The sequence below is a fragment of the Thalassophryne amazonica genome, chromosome 18, assembly GCF_902500255.1.
Source record: "Thalassophryne amazonica chromosome 18, fThaAma1.1, whole genome shotgun sequence".
NCBI classification, from domain to species: domain Eukaryota; kingdom Metazoa; phylum Chordata; class Actinopteri; order Batrachoidiformes; family Batrachoididae; genus Thalassophryne; species Thalassophryne amazonica.
In genome coordinates this window covers 39,607,038-39,623,531 of record NC_047120.1, presented here as the reverse complement: position 1 = coordinate 39,623,531, position 16,494 = coordinate 39,607,038, and the positions used below count along the sequence as shown (strand labels likewise).

At 42.0% G+C, this 16,494-nt stretch overlaps 1 protein-coding gene across 4 annotated transcripts in view; it reads left to right on the top strand.

The window, feature by feature from the left end:
* tanc2b (tetratricopeptide repeat, ankyrin repeat and coiled-coil containing 2b) overlaps positions 1-16,494 on the top strand; it is a 381,104-nt gene that overhangs the window by 119,625 nt on the left and 244,985 nt on the right. For all 4 annotated transcript variants that reach the window (XM_034193361.1, XM_034193366.1, XM_034193364.1 and 1 more), the window contains one exon: positions 14,998-15,103. The gene's annotated coding sequence lies outside the window, so the exon portion shown is untranslated. The remainder of the gene's footprint in view (positions 1-14,997; positions 15,104-16,494) is intronic.

Here is a 16,494-nt window from a genome sequence, read left to right as displayed (position 1 = left end):
CCCACCACCAGTGCATTCTTTCAGACCTGAGCAGGCACAAGCCAAACTGAAATCTTTTCCATCACCTGAAAAAGGTGATATGAAGGTAGATCAAACGTGTCCGTGCTTTTTGTTCTTTTAATGAACCTTTTGTTTTTTCAGGTTTCAGTCATAATCAAGATGCAGGTTTCAGTGCGGAAGGTTCCCGGTTCAAACACCACCCAATCACATTTCTCCATGTAATGTGGAGTTGCACCAGAAAGGGCATGTGGTGTAAAAATTGTGCCAAATCAATATGCAGGTCCACCTTGGATCTGCTGTGGCGACCCCCGAATAAAACAAGAGAGCAGCCAAAGGAACTTACTTTTTTAAGACATTATCAAGACACTCTTCATACTGGCGATATTCTTTAATTGTATATTCTGTTAAATATCAATATGACGAATACAGAAAAATATCATGGTCATATTTTTTGCCATGTGGCTCAACCCTGTTTCAGGTTACCTGTATACATCCCTGGACAAAACACTTTGTCTGCTTCATCCCAGTCCACCTGGCTGTCATTGGGTTTCAGACTTGGTTGGGGAAGTGACCTACCCAGTGGAGGTCGTGGACTCATCTGTTTCACAGTACATTCTCCTGGGTTAAGCACCAGCCTGATGGGCCTTGGGGCCTGTATGGGTCTCTTTCTGTTATTTATTTGTTTATTTTTACATTCTGTATATGTTTTCAGTGATTTGATGGATAAAATTTGATTTTAAGTCAGAACAGTTTGCATCAGGCTGCATCACAGTGTAGACTGAGTCATTTGATTTATTTCACTGGTGGGCTAAATTAAAATTGCACTGCCGCATTGAATGTGACTAATGTTTTGAATCATCTTTCTCCCAGTATCTGTGAGGTGAATATCATTTGTCACTTTATCAAAGAGTGGCTGTTATGATTGCTTTTATTGTGCTGACTTTTAGAAAGTATTTTCGTCATAGGCGAGGGAACTCTATCCAGTTCAGTCGCGACTGTCACCATGTCTTACACTGATGAATATAAAAAGACACAAGGGAAGGGGGCAGGATTTGAATGTCTGAACTGTCATCAGTATTTTTGGAGAAGTTTGTGAACTGATGCCTGGTAACATCTGTAGGTTGTGTTGTCCTTCAAGACACTGTTCAGAATTACAGGCACCCCTGTTATGTGTCGGACGCAGTCGGAGCACCGACCCAGCGTTTGACAGGACCCAGCATAAAGGAAACAGAGCACGGTTCAAAGGATAACAGAATTTAATGACATAACAGTGAGTGCTCAATTAATAACCAATAAGTGCCCGGTCTGGCGAGGTGGAAAAACAGCGCGCTCCCAGCAGCACAAACGGTCCGGAGCCAGAACAGTTCGGACCCAAGGACCCCGCCGACACCCCCCAGGTGGCCGCGACCAACCGAGTCTGTGAAAGAAGAAACCATAATGTGAGTCCACCACTCCACACACAGAGAGACCACTCAAAGGTGTACATAATCAGCAAACACTTCCTGGCTTAATCACCAATCAGCTTCCCACCCTGCAGGCATGGAACACCCAGTTCAATTCTCCACTGCAGTGGAAGCTGATTAAACGACTAAAATAACAGCTCAATATAATAAGGTGTGAGGGACACCCCATCTACTGACTGTACTCATGTTAGTCACAAAACCTAAAGTACCTCAGGAAGTGTGCTGACGAGCGTGAGACCTCACCCCCTCCTCTTTCACAGACCATGGCATCAAACCTGGTACGGTCTCTGCGTCCATAATGATGAGATGGTTCTCCAAACGTCGATCTCACCCTTCTGGTCACAAGGTCGAGTCTCTGGCAAATACACACTGTGTACTCCAGACTTAAATGCAACCATGCCCCAATCCATACAGATGCACCACAGCTGTGAGTCCTGACGAGCTGCACATGACAAGCCTCAGGTGATCAGGGTGAGGTCCTGATAACTCAGCCACACATCAGCCACTCAGTCCTGAACGCATGCCACCTGGAAGGAAAGACAGAAAACAGAAACAAAAGCCAGCCAGGTACCCCAGCCACACAACACACCCCTATGTTTTATGTACACATTTTAAAACATGCTCAAAAGTAAATGGAAACAAATTTTGTTTTATCAAAATCTTATTTTTTAAATGTCAAACGTTATTTACAACAAAACAAATGCTTTCATAAAGTGAAAAAGTACAAAAAAAAGTATGTTGGATACTGTTATTGACACTTTTTAGTCAGACAAGTCAGGGGATGGATACATGAACATTTCCAAGTTACTGAATATGTTTTGGACTTTATTTGCATCAAATACAAACAGTGTGATAAATCAGTCTGGAGGAGGCAATTCTCAAAAAATATGAGTGACTATGGAAGAAACAGACTGGTGAGGAAACCACCAAGACACCCACAACAACTCTGTAGGAATTATTGCTTTTGTGGCTGGGGTTTAAGAAATTGTGCAATGTGCAAGTTTTGTTTCTTGCATCATTACTCATCTTCATAGAGGAGTGGAACAGAGAAGGATTTTCATATAACAAAACAGCTCAAATCTAGGTCTCCATCTTCCATTTGCCTTTTGGCAAACTAGGTGAAATTTCACATTCTTTTAAAGAAAATATTGCATATTCACCTCTGACATTTTGGATTCTGTGGACCATTGGAATGTCTATTTTCGGCCATCTTTTAACATGCAAAACAATATAGTAAAGACAGACAGGCATAATCGCTGTGTGCTGGTGACCACTGGAGGTCACTGTTGCAGGTGTTATTTGTATTTCAATTGTTAAGATGCTCATGCTTTGCTTCTGTAATTGCTGTAATTGTTTTAAATATATATTTTTAACGTCTGTGACTTCCTCCACAGTCATTTAAACTCCAGCAAACTGTTAATTATTTAATGTTGTCAGTATGATGCCAAAATCATGATGTCTGCAGGTCAGTTGTGTATATTAACTCCGTGCAGCTTGCGTTATTCCTTGCCACGCCCCTATAGGGAATAGACGGGTGTGACACGAGTTGAGCGTTTGAGACATTTCAACCATGCAGGTGGTGTGAAGGTGTAATCTGTTACCACGGCAGTGGCTCACATGCAATATAGTCAGTGTGTTTCACGCCTCACTATGTAAATGTTGCTAAATCTACTTTCATCAGACTGAACTTTGTACACGCTGTAAATTTGAAAAGCCTGCTGTATCTCCATTTGTCCACATCAGCTGTATTTGTTTCTTCTTTGATCTCAGATCACCTTATGCACACAATGATGGTACAGCCTTATTCCATAATGAATGAAATTAATTTTTTCCTCAAAATTCTGCTCACAATACCCCATTATGACGATGTGAAAAAAGTTTTGTTGAGATTTTTGTAAATGTATTAAAAATTAAGCGAAAATACTCTAATCACATGTACGTATGTATTCACGGCCTTTGCCATGAAGCTCAAAATTGAGCTCAGGTGCATCCTGTTTCTTGTTTCCACTGATCATCCTTGAGATGTTTCTACAGCTTAATTGGATTCCACCTGGGGTAAATTCAGTTGATTGGATATGATTTGGAAAGGTACACACACCTGTCTACATATAAGGTCCCACAGTTGACAGTGCATGTCAGAACACAAACCAAGCATGAAGTCAAAGGGATTGTCTTAGTGCAGCAGATAACTGAAACAATCGTGCAAATGGTGATACAAGCACCAAAGTTGGTACAAATACTCCTTAGACATTACTCTTCTGAAAAAAACCGACTGGCCACTTGAGTTTCAATAGGCGGCCAGGTAGGGGTCAATTGAAGAATTACACAGGGGTCAAATTAAAAATGCTCAAATCACTTTGAAAACTATGCCACATTATTTGTCTGATCATAAAGATTCCAAAAGGTATAGTTTGGACTATCTATGCCCGAATGATCAGGAGTTATGGGGTTAAAAACAGCAAAATGGTGACAAAGGTTAGTTTCAGTTTGTACAGGGGTCAAAAGTTAAAGTTCCTTCAATTTTGGTAAAAAGTGATGCAAATTATTGGTTGAGCTAATAGGATGAATAAATGGAATAGTTTTGTTGTGTTGAATGTTTGGTTTCCAAAGTAAAACAAGGTCAACGTCCATTGGATTCTGTGACGTGACATAAGTATCCTGTAACATGATACAAGCATGATACATGGTCCAAACTATTCCTTTTTAAAACCCTGACAACTCAACTAATAATTTGCATCATTTTTTACCAAAATTGGAGCAACTTTAACTTTTGACTCCTGTACAAACTGACACTGACCTTTGTCACCATTTTTGCTGTTTTTACCCCATAACTCCTGATCATTCGGTCATAGATAGTCCAAACTATACCTTTTTGGAATCTTTATGATCAGACAAATAATGTGGTGCAGTTTTCAAAATGATTTGAGCATTTTTAATTTTGACCCCTGTGTAATTCTTCAATTGACCCCTACCTGGCCGCCTATTGAAAATTCATGTGGCCAGTCGGTTTTTTCAAGAGTAATGTTTAAGGCGTATTTGTGCCAACTTTGGTGCTTGTCTCACCATTTGCACGATTTTGCTCTAAATATTCTCTTAGCTGCTGCACTATCTGTAGACCTCCGAGACAGGATTGTCTCAAGGCACAAATCTGGGGAAGGGTACAGAAACATTTATGCTGCTTTGAAGGTCCCAATGAGCACAGTGGCCTCCATCATCTGTAAATGGAAGAAGTTCAGATCCACCAGGACTGGCCACGCGTCTAAACTGAGCGATTTGGGGAGAAGGGCCTTCATCAGGGAGGTGACCAAGAACCCGATGTTCACTCTGTCAGGGTTCCAGCATTCCTCTGTGGAGAGAGGAGAACCTTCCAAACGTTTGGTGTGAGTACCAGGCTGTATCTGTGCAGATGCCACCATTTGTATTGCTGTAACTATCACTTCATATTCTTTGTTTTCCTTTTGTTTCCGAGTTTCTGAAAGTAAGTCGTTCCATACTGTAGGCACCTTTTTTTAATTTGTTTTTTATGCAAGCACTGTCATCACCAGAAAAGTGTATTTTCAGGACCTTGGCCAAAGCGTATTAAAGATTATTGCAGCCTTTGCTTGTAGACCATTGACAAGCCCCCTCTTTTATTTTTTAGAGGGTCCTCTTACAAACATGCCTGTTCTGGCTCTTCCTGGCAAATAGTGTCAAAAATACTCTTGTCAGTGATTATAGTGTTGAAGAGTTGAAAGGGGTTTCATGGGTACTTGAATTATTAATCCAGCTGAACCGGTAGAGCTGAGCCAACATCAAAAGAACCATAATGTCATAATCCTCCTTTGCGTTGGCCTTGATCTCGATGGGAACATTTGCTGGTACCATTATTGGTGAAGGAGAGGAATGGGACTATGCCATCAAATCCAACATACACTTCTCAGACAGTCTAGCCTGAGAACTGTATGCATCCATATTTAGATCGCAATGACTAATTTGTAGACTTTTGACATTGGAAATAAATTCTTGACTTCAGATGTGCACCTTTAATAAAATGTGAAAGGTCGCAAAATGTCCTTTTTTTTTTTTTTTCTTTTTTTTTATGAAAAGTGAATTACTTAGTATTAAGATGAAATCTGCTCGTAGTCTCACCACTCAAGTTACACAAGCAGCAGGGGTCCGATCAGTAATCTCTAAAAACGTTACGTGAAAAAGTTTGATGCTTGGCTTGGTACTGTTTTGGTACAGATATCACCTTCATTCCTCATTGTAAATTTAAGATGACTTCTTCTGTATTGATTCTTTCTCCAATTTGTGGCACTTGTGCTAATGCCGGACTTCGTAACTGCGACATTGCACTTAGTTTTTCAGTCTTGTTGTGTCTGAGACAACTTCATTCTACATCGTTCCAACAGAACTGTGCCTGATTTAAATTTTAACATGTTTGAGAAAATGCCATGTGTACCGTTCATGGGTGAGTAAAATAATGAATTACAAAAAAAAATCTACAGGATAATCACTTTCTGCTGTCTTACCTTGAACTCACTCAAAGCCCCTGTTGCTCCAGTAAACTCAGTGTCAAAATAAAGCAAAATGTTGCATATACCTACTCAGACTACGAGGTCTGTTAGAAAAGTATCAGACCTTTTTATTTTATTTTTTCAAAAACCTGATGGATTTGAATCATGTGTGCTTGCATGAGCCAACATTGAACTTCGTGCACATGCGTGATTTTTTTCACGCCTGTCGGTTGCGTCATTTGCTTGTAAGCAGCCTTTGTGTGAGGGTGGGTGTAGTCTCTTGTCGTTTTTTCTTTGCAAGGAAATGGCGGAACGACTGGAGCAGCGCGACTGCATCAAATTTTGCCACAAACTGGGCAATAGCCAGGTGGAAACCATTCGGATTATTCAGATGGCTTTCGGTGACGATCCTCTGGGCATCACACGGATTAAGGAGCGGTACAACCGGTTTAAAGATGTCCGCACAACGGTGGAGGGCGCGCCGCGCTCGGATCGGCATCAACACGCTGAAACGACCGCATCATTTCCAAAGTGAACGCTGTGATGATGTGGGACCGTCGTGTGATTATCCGAGAAATTGCGGAAGAGGTGGACACCAGCACTTTATCCGCACATTCCATTGTGACAGAAGATTTTGCCATGAAAAGAGTGACGGCGAAATTCATCGGCACAAAGCTGATGGCGCAGCAACAGCGCCTCCGTGTTGAAGTCTCACAGGACATGTTGTAACATGCCCAGCTCATCAACCATTCGGAAGATTTAGACGGCTTTCGGTGGCTTTTCAGTCGTGTGACTATCCAAGAAATTGTGGACAAGCTGGACATGTCACGGCATGTTACAACATGTATCAAATCTATTATTCTGCTCTAAAAGTCTGGAAAAGGTGGTTTCACAGCAGCTTGTGGACTATCTTACTGAGAATGACCTTTTTGAGCCACTGCAGTCTGCTTTTAGAAGACATCACTCCACAGAAACATCACTTATTAAAGTAGTTAATGATCTTCTGCGAGCAATGGACTCGGATACTACTACAGTATTGGTGTTGTTGGATCTCAGTGCAACGTTTGACACAGTTGATCATCATATTCTACTTGATAGGCTAGAAAACTGTTTCGGGATTACTGGAACTGCTCTTGCGTGGCTAATGTCTTATTTGTCTGGTCGTTCCCACTGTGTTTTGTGCAATGACACTACCTCTGACTTTAAGGGCATGAAGTTCGGGGGTTCTGCAGGGATCCGTTCTGGGTCCCCTGCTTTTTTCCCTGTATATGGCACCCCTTGGGAACATTTTGCGGCGTTTTGGGGTTGCTTTTCATTGCTGTGCTGATGTTACTCAGTTGTATATGCCGATAGCTGCTGGAAATTCTGTCCACATAAAATCTTTACAGGACTGTCTCGCAGCAGTGAGAAGTTGGATGTCTAGCAACTTTCTACTTTCGAACTCTGATAAGACTGAAATGATGGTTCTTGGTCCAGCAAGACATCAGCATCAATTTAATCAGCTGGCGCTTAGCCTAGGTTCATGTGTTATACATCATACTGACAAATTGAGGAACCATGGGGTAATTTTTGATCCTACATTGTCCTTTGACCTCCATATTAGGGACATTACGAGGACTGCTTTCTTTCATTTAAGAAATATAGCAAAGATTTGTCCATCCTGTCTATGGCTGATGCTGAGACTCTGATTCATGCATTTGTCTCTTCTAGATTGGACTATTGTAATGCTTTGTTTTCTGGTTTACCACAGTCCAGCATCAGGGGTGTTCAGCTGGTTCAAAATGCTGCTGCCAGACTTCTGACGCGAAGCAGAAGGTTTGATCATATTACGCCGGTTCTGGAATCCCTTCACTGGCTTCCGGTCTCCTTGAGATCGGATTTTAAGGTATTACTATTGGCCTGTAAAATTGTTCACAGACTGGCGCCCCCCTATCTGGCCGGCCTGGTTGAGTCCTATGTGCCGGCAAGGGCTCTGCGTTCACAGCCTGCAGGACTATTGTGTGTCCCGAGGGTGAAGAAAAGGTCAGTGGGTTACAGAGCTTTTTATCCCCGCGCTGCAGCTCTGTGGAATGATCTGCCTGCACAAATACGACAGTCGGACTCTGTGGAGACTTTTAAAGCCAGGTTGAAGACACATCTCTTCTCCCTGTTTTATCATTAGTATTTTATTGTGTGTCTTTTTTTATACGTTTTATTTATTTTACTTCTTTTAATTTTTTATGGTTAAATTTTTTTATTGTATTTTAATCTTATTTTATTCTGCTTTTAAATGCTTGTGAAGCGCCTTGAGGCGATTACTCGTGATTTGGCCCTATATAAATTAATAAATTATTATAATATTATTATATGTCCTGTGAGACACAGAGGTGCTGTTGCTGCACCATCAGCTTCGTGCAGATGAATTTCGCTGCAACTCTTTTCATGGCAAAATCTTCTTTCACAGTGGAATGTGCCGAAAAAGTGCTGATGTCCACCTCTTCCGCATTTTCTCAGATAATCACACGACGGTCCCACATCACCACAGCGTTCACTTTGGAAATGATCCGGTCATTTCAGCGTGTTGATGCCGATCCGAGCGCGGCTCGCTCTCCACTGTTGTGCGGACGTCTTTAAACCGGTTGTACCGCTCCTTAGTCTGTGTGATGCCCAGAGGATCGTCACCGAAAGCCATCTGAATAATCTGAATGGTTTCCACCTGACTATTGCCCAGTTTGTGGCAAAATTTGATGCGGTCGCGCTGCTCCAGTCGTTCCGCCATTTCCTTGCAAAGAAAAAAACGACGAGAGACTCCACCCATCCTCACACAAAGGCTGCTTACAAGCAAATTACGCAACCGACAGGCGTGAAAAAAATCACACATGCGCACGAAGGTTCAAGGTTGCTCATGAAAGCACACGTGATTCAAATCCATCAGGTTTTTAAAAAAAATAAAAAGGTCCGATACTTTTCTAACAGACCTCGTATACCCAGCCAGCACATCTGGTGTTACCAGAGTGTCGTTCAGAATGTCGTTTGATTGCCCTGGAAGTCTTTTAACACCCTCTCAGGTTCAGCAGAGATTGTGGAAAAACAATGGTTAAGTTGGACTCGGGGGTGGGGGGTTGATTTGTTTCCAGACATTTTCCATGTCCTCTTGATGATATTGTTCAGCTTCAAAGCCAACTCCTCAGCTGGAGCTGGTCTGTGGGGCTTTTCTGAGTCACCGGTGCCAAATGGAGAACATCTGCTGCTGTGCTTCATACAGTCAAACATTGCAGTAGAGATATGTGTACCTGTGTGGGGTGGGTTGGGGGATGGTGAGACACACACACACACACACACACACACACAAAAATTAATGGACTAGAACAATCTGTGATGAAGGAAATGAAGACACTCTTGTTTTAAGGTGATCGTCTCTGTCTGTATTGCATCTATCTTTTTTCTTTTTTTTTTTTTTACACTACTGAAAACTGATTTTCCACCACCCGAGGTATAATAAATCATTGGGTTTGACTGCACCAAGGTTCTGGCCCAAATTATGTGTATTGGATGTAGGGCTGAAATGATTAGTTGAGTAACTCGAATAATTCAGTTACAAAAAATGTTCAAGGCAAATTCTGTGCCTCAAAGCTCCATTTAACGTTGTAGTACATATGCCAGGCCTCTGTGTGGTGCTGCAACATCCCCGGGGGGGGGAACAGAAAAAGACTAGGGCATGCGCATAAGCTGTGTAAGTGCTAATCAATTTAGCAGCAGAAACTACAACGCACACTCTCACGAGCGCCACTAGTTTACCTTTATGGCAAGCTAAAAGTGGACGCTCTCGTTATGGCCAAACAACTGTCCAGTTTCTGGATATTCTGTGTTAGTCGGCGCCCGCGGCCAAAGTGCTTGATGAATTCCTGCTCAAAAAGTAGTTTCCAGATAATTGTGAAATGTTCCTGTGCGATAATGAGAATATCATCTAAATTCATTCTAAAATTTACAAGTAATACAATTATAAAGATAACTGAAGTTTTAAGAGTGGCCATAATAAATATTTAAGAAACTTAAAGTTTATGAGCAACTTCACCTGTTATTGCTCAAGCACATTGTAAACATTGACATGATGGAGTTTGACGCGAAAGAGTCCAGAAAGATACGATTGGAATGTTTTGATTACCATTTACAGTTGGCCATGAAAGACTTGGGTGTTAACTTTGTGTTAGTCAGAACAAGAAGCTGCACTGAAACAGATCTATCTGGGAAGAGACACATTCTGTATGTTGTCGCTCCAGCAAGAGCGGCACGCTGAGCAGGGTGGCAAAAGTAGTCCGGCAAGCTCAACCTGTGGGCGAGCTATCCCACAATGCCAGAGTAGCAAGAGATGTCGGTCCAATGAGAGCGGCACTCAGAGTAGGGAGGCTACAACGGTCCAACGCGACACAGAGTAAATTAATGCTTTTTAAAGAGAAAGAGGGTCCACTGATCATCTCAAATAGACTTATTATTAAAGCAAAGCAGTGTGTTTGTGTATTTTTAAAAAACACACGGTTTGGTCAGCTGGCTACTCTCCACTCTACGTGCACTTTAAGTCATCAAGTTTATTCAGAAACTTCCTTTATTCGGATTTGATCAGCGTTTTCATCGGCAAGCTGCAGAGCGGGTCCAGAGCTTGGTTTTTCACAGGTTGTACTCACGTTCACATGCAGCCTGACTGACTGAGGATCGACCGCCTGCGCTTACGGTCTGGTGTCAGGGGAATGCTGAGCTCCTGACACCAGGAAAGAGCCAAAACTTGTAAAATTGTGAAAACATAAATAATTATCCAGGAAAACAGAAAGGGACACCCTCAATTTGACAGTCTGCATGATGGTGCAGCGTCATTGTGCCATTTTAGGGAGAGCTCTGAACTATTGATGTTGTTTGAAAACCCAAAAGTACTTTTTATCCAATTACTCGATTAAATAATTGCTAGAATACTCGATTTCACAAATATTCTATAGCTGCAGCCCTAACTGAATGCTATTAGTGTCATTGCTGTAACCTTGTTTTCACCCATATTGGCCTCTCTTCATTGGCTTCCTGTTAATTCTAGAATAGAATTTAAAATTCTTCTTCTTACTTATAAGGTTTTGAATAATCAGGTCCCATCTTATCTTAGGGACCTCGTAGTACCATATCACCCCAATAGAGCGCTTCGCTCTCAGACTGCAGGCTTACTTGTAGTTCCTAGGGTTTGTAAGAGTAGAATGGGAGGAAGAGCCTTCAGCTTTCAGGCTCCTCTCCTGTGGAACCAGCTCCCAATTCAGATCAGGGAGACAGACACCCTCTCTACTTTTAAGATTAGGCTTAAAACTTTCCTTTTTGCTAAATCTTATAGTTAGGGCTGGATCAGGTGACCCTGAACCATCCCTTAGTTATGCTGCTATAGACGTAGACTGCTGGGGGGTTCCCATGATGCACTGTTTCTTTCTCTTTTTGCTCTGTATGCACCACTCTGCATTTAATCATTAGTGATCGATCTCTGCTCCCCTCCACAGCATGGTTTTTTCCTTGTTCTCTCCCTCAGCCCCAACCAGTCCCAGCAGAAGACTGCCCCTCCCTGAGCCTGGTTCTGCTGGAGGTTTCTTCCTGTTAAAAGGGAGTTTTTCCTTCCCACTGTAGCCAAGTGCTTGCTCACAGGGGGTCGTTTTGACCGTTGGGGTTTTACATAATTATTGTATGGCCTTGCCTTACAATATAAAGCGCCTTGGGGCAACTGTTGTGATTTGGCGCTATATAAAAAAAATGGATTGATTGATTGTTTTTGTCTCCAAATTCATTAGTTGGCATACGTGAAACTCTTAAGTCTCCCATGATTGGGTCTTTATTTATTTTAAAGCAGTTGCTGATTTCAGTGTTTATTATGTCCACCAGGGATGTAATGAAATCATCTATGTTTATGTATTTGTCTGTCTGTTTGTCTTTTAGCAGGATTACATCAAAACTACTACACTGATTTTTGATTAAATTTTCACCACAGGTAGATATTAGGCCTTAAAAGAACCCTTTAAATTTTTGAGGTGAACTGGATCTGGATCCAGATTCTGGATCAAGTTTCACTTTATATAGGCTTTGAAGGATTACTGTTAGCAGGATTATGTCAAAACTACTGCACGGATTTTGGCACAATTTTCAACACAGATACATATTAGGCCATGGAGGACTCCATGAAACTTTCGAGGTGATCTGGATCTGGATCCAGATTCCAGATCAAGATTTCACTTTATATAGGCTTTGAACGATTACTTCAAACCTACTTCACAGATTTTCACCAAATCTGCACCACAGATAGCTATTAGGGCATGTTCCATGTTCCTCTTGTCACTCCATTAAATTTTGGAGGTGATCCGGATCCGGATTGGCAGACATCAGAAATCTCTGATTGCCCTTGTTTTATATTGTAGTGTTCTTGAGCTGACCAACTGTTGTTGGGGGGTGGAGGGTTATCAGAGGGGGAAAATAAAACTGTCATCCAGTAGTTTTGAGGGTGTTGTGGTCTTCCTGAGTTTACCCATGTGCATTTTGTTTAATGAATGTACAGAATCACTGTTTTGGCCGTACCAAATGTTTTTCTCTAAGTGTTTATTTCTTAATATGAGGGAGACGGGGGCTACTTCTGTGGGGCTGCCATCGTTGTGCAGCTGGGCCTTCTCATTGGCTTCGTTGGTATGGGGACCTTGAATGGCGATGTCCTATACAAGCCCCAAGGCCAATTGGGTTGCTGCTTATTCTGTGTTACTGTAGTGTGAAGATGAAAGTCTAACCTCCCTGGATGACATGCCAATCCAACACAGGTTACTTCCACAACCAAAGTTGGTATCCATTTGCAGCTGGTGAACTGGGACAATACGGATGAAGAGGTCTTGCCTGAACACTGCTACGGAAGGTCATGAGCCAGAAGGGTGCGCCAGTGGAAAGTGCTACAACAGTTTTACAATGTCATTTCAAGCCATATATGGAAACAAAACTCTTTCCAGTTTCCACTGACAAGGATGTTTATGTTCACCTGTGATAATCTTCATGGTCATTGACTAGATTATTATCGAAATGACCAAGAAACTAAGAGGTATCTAACAGACATTAACACAAAGATGGGATGGTGTAGAGTTTGCCATTGTCTGTGTCTCAAGAAAAGGCAAGTAAAAACTACTACAAGATGACAACAAGCAGAAAACAAGCCAAACAAAGCAACACAACTTTACAAAAAATTATACATTTCAACAAAAGCTGGGATGACCCAAAAACTGTTAATGGAAACAATGTAGAAAACGTTAAGTTCATTACATACGTAGTCAGCAAAATAGATATAAAAACAAAACCAACCAAACAACGCCAGTGCAGCTAAAGCCTGACACACTTCTGCATGACGCTGAAACCCATCTGTAGAAACAAAAACCAGAAGCTCAGAACAAAGATAAAGATCTTCAATGCAAATGTCAAGTCAGTGTTTCTCTGTGGGACAGAGACCTGGAAGCAAACCAAAGAGCTGACTCCAAAGATACAAGTATTTATAAACACACGCAGAACCTCAATGTTATCTGGCCAGAGAAAATCTCCAGCAAAGATCTTTGGGGAAAAAAACAAAGAAAGTTGACGGAGACCTCACAAAGGAAATAGATAGACCATAGACGGATGACGGAACCGTACAACATTTCAAGACGGACCCTAGAATGGAATCCACCGGGGAAATTAAAAGCTTAAGGCCACGAAACAACATGGATGCGGATGACTGAAGCAGACGTGAGCAACATACACGTGACTTGGAGACAGGCAAAGATGGTGGCCCAGGAATCAGTAGTGATGGCCCTTTGGAGCAAAAAGGAGTAACCTATCTAACAGGGGTGAACATCCTGTCGGGGGGGGGGGGGGGGGGGGGGGGATGATTGCGTAATTTTTTGCAAGGGGTTGGACATGGTGGCTGACCCTGCAGGAAAAGACTATTGCTGCTTAACTCTCAGAAAACTGTGCATGAGTACCAAGAACGTGTGTCTGACATGCAATCTGTTTTCAGCATTTTGTGTCGATGATACTGCAGTTTATCAAGGCCTCTGTGTTGATTTATCACGATAATGGTTATCACAATAATGGTAAATTTGACAAATGGAACAGTGTTTTATTCATGAGGTTGCTGGTAGGAAGTACAGCACTTAAATCTACTGTGTGTAGGATTTCGGGCCGGGGGGGGGCGTTGTTCTAGCATTCCTAGTCATCTGTTCAATAGTGTATAATTATCAGGACAGTAGCTGGTTTTGCATTAGTTTAACAATATTTTCAGAATGTCGAGATTGTCCAGTCACTGATGGAATATACTGGGTTTTGCCATTCTAGCAAGACTCTTGTAATTCTTCATGTAATGCGGAGTGGTGTTAGGAAGGGCATCCTGTGTAAAACCTGTGCCAAATCAACATGCAGATCCACCTCGGATCTGCTGTGGCGACCCCGACTGAAAACAAGGGAGAAGCTGAAGGGACTTACTTTGAAGAATCATAGAAACCTGCCTAATGAGTCGATGTGTTTTAATGAGCTTGGAACGAGCCCTACATATCTACATGGGAGGGGGCTCTATCATGGAAGCCATGTTGATACAGTCGCCCAGTCTACTAGCTCCTAGTGCAAGCTAACAAGTTTGATGACCCTCATTTCTGTGAAATGGAGAACCACGTATGGTACTTCTCATAAGAAAATACAAGGAGTCATGAATTACCGTCGCTAAGGAAGTGAAGAACGTAAAAGGAAACAAATCGTCACCCTTGACCGCATAATGCAGTTTGCAACCTTGCCAATAAATCTTACACATTGTAGCTTTAACATGACCCAGTTGCATGGATGATGACTGTCATTTCTGACACCTACAGTACATATGATTTCACTGATGGGTATTATTTCCTTATTTCTTTATTGAAACTCCAGATTCATCTTGCACCGCTATCCCTGAGAATGCTCCCAGTAGCATCTTGTCTCTCTACAGACAGCTGGTAATACTGCATGTGCTTTCAGAAATCGTAATATTTCTTTATTTATTTTCCCAACAGATTCCTCTGTAGTCTCTTCCGGGGCATCTGCTGCAGTCATGTTTCGGAACAGCTTGAAGATGCTGCTGACGGGGGGGGAAGGCCAACCGCAAGAGTCGCTGCAGCGGTGAGTGTGCCTTGTCACAAGCAGCCACAAACAATGACGCAACTGTCATCACACAGGAGGCATTCGCGAGGTGTGTGGGTGTAGTTTAGGAAGCAGGAACACACAGCTTGGCGGATGAAATGTATTGTGGTTCTTAAAAAGTAATCTGTGCCTGCCAGACATCCCTTAAAGTCCCGTGTTGCACGTTAAATAGACCCAAACAAACTGCATGTTGCTGCTTGAATTGCTGCACCTCCTGCTCTGAGAACCTACAAACCAGTTTTCCACCGGCGCAGCACAATTTGGCCTCGTAATGCCACGCTGTACTTTGAAGATTTTTGCTTTGAATACAAATCACAGCAGGGGATTTCTGAGCCACCATCGATTGTTAACCCGTGCTCAAGAGCAGGCCTCCAACATGACCTGAGCTGTGTTGACACCACGGTGAAACCACAGTTTTTGTTTTTAGGGGTTTTGGATCACCAGTTTAATGGGAATTTAACTGTCTTGAGTTTTGTTTTACGATATGACATTCTACTTAGTCGTTCCCTAAATGCGTTTTCACACCAGTGTTGTTTCACCTGGGTGAATCGACGTCTGGCTTGGTTCTGTCTTTGGTACGTTTTGCTTGGGCAGATGTGATGTAGTGATCACACCCTTCAGAGAAAGGTGCTAAATGAATTCCGGTCTGGTTTGCTTAGAGTGGAAACCCAAACGTGGACCACCCACAGGATCGGCCATCGCTAAGTATTATCTGATCCATCTGGTTATCATGAGAAAAGTAGGCTCCAGTAGATTAAAAAGTCAATAGGCATTATTGGGAGTTTCCTTGATTGCGCCATGTAACACAGATGAAATACAACAACCACCACAAAAGCTTCTTAATAAGTAAACCTCTCTGCCACATAAATTACCCCAATGCCACTTAATGTTGCCACCCCTTGGTTCATTTGTTGTAAAACTATATGATGCAGAACTGTGTTTATTACTATTTTCATTTGGATCTTTGGCTTGTACGCTCCTAAAAAAAAAAAGAATACAGAAGGACTTGGCCCAGCACATTCAGACATGTTTATATGACTCATGACCAACTGGGATTAAATTTTGATTGTTCATTTTTATGCACAATGAACTACAGTATAAGTGTTTCGATCTTAAAATAATTTGGAGTACTATACACACAGAGTGTAAATTATTTGAAGAGTGTTTGCTTGTTGTCTGAAAGGGTCCACATGTATGATGATTCCGATCGCCAGCACGGGGGACAAATGAATGGTGCTTCTTCAGAGATGGATTTTATATATATACAGGACAGTGTTTTATTCATGAGGTTGCTGGTAAGAAGTACAGCACTTAAATCTACAGTGTGTAGGATTTTTGGATATATGGGTATATGAGAAAAGGAAGAGTAG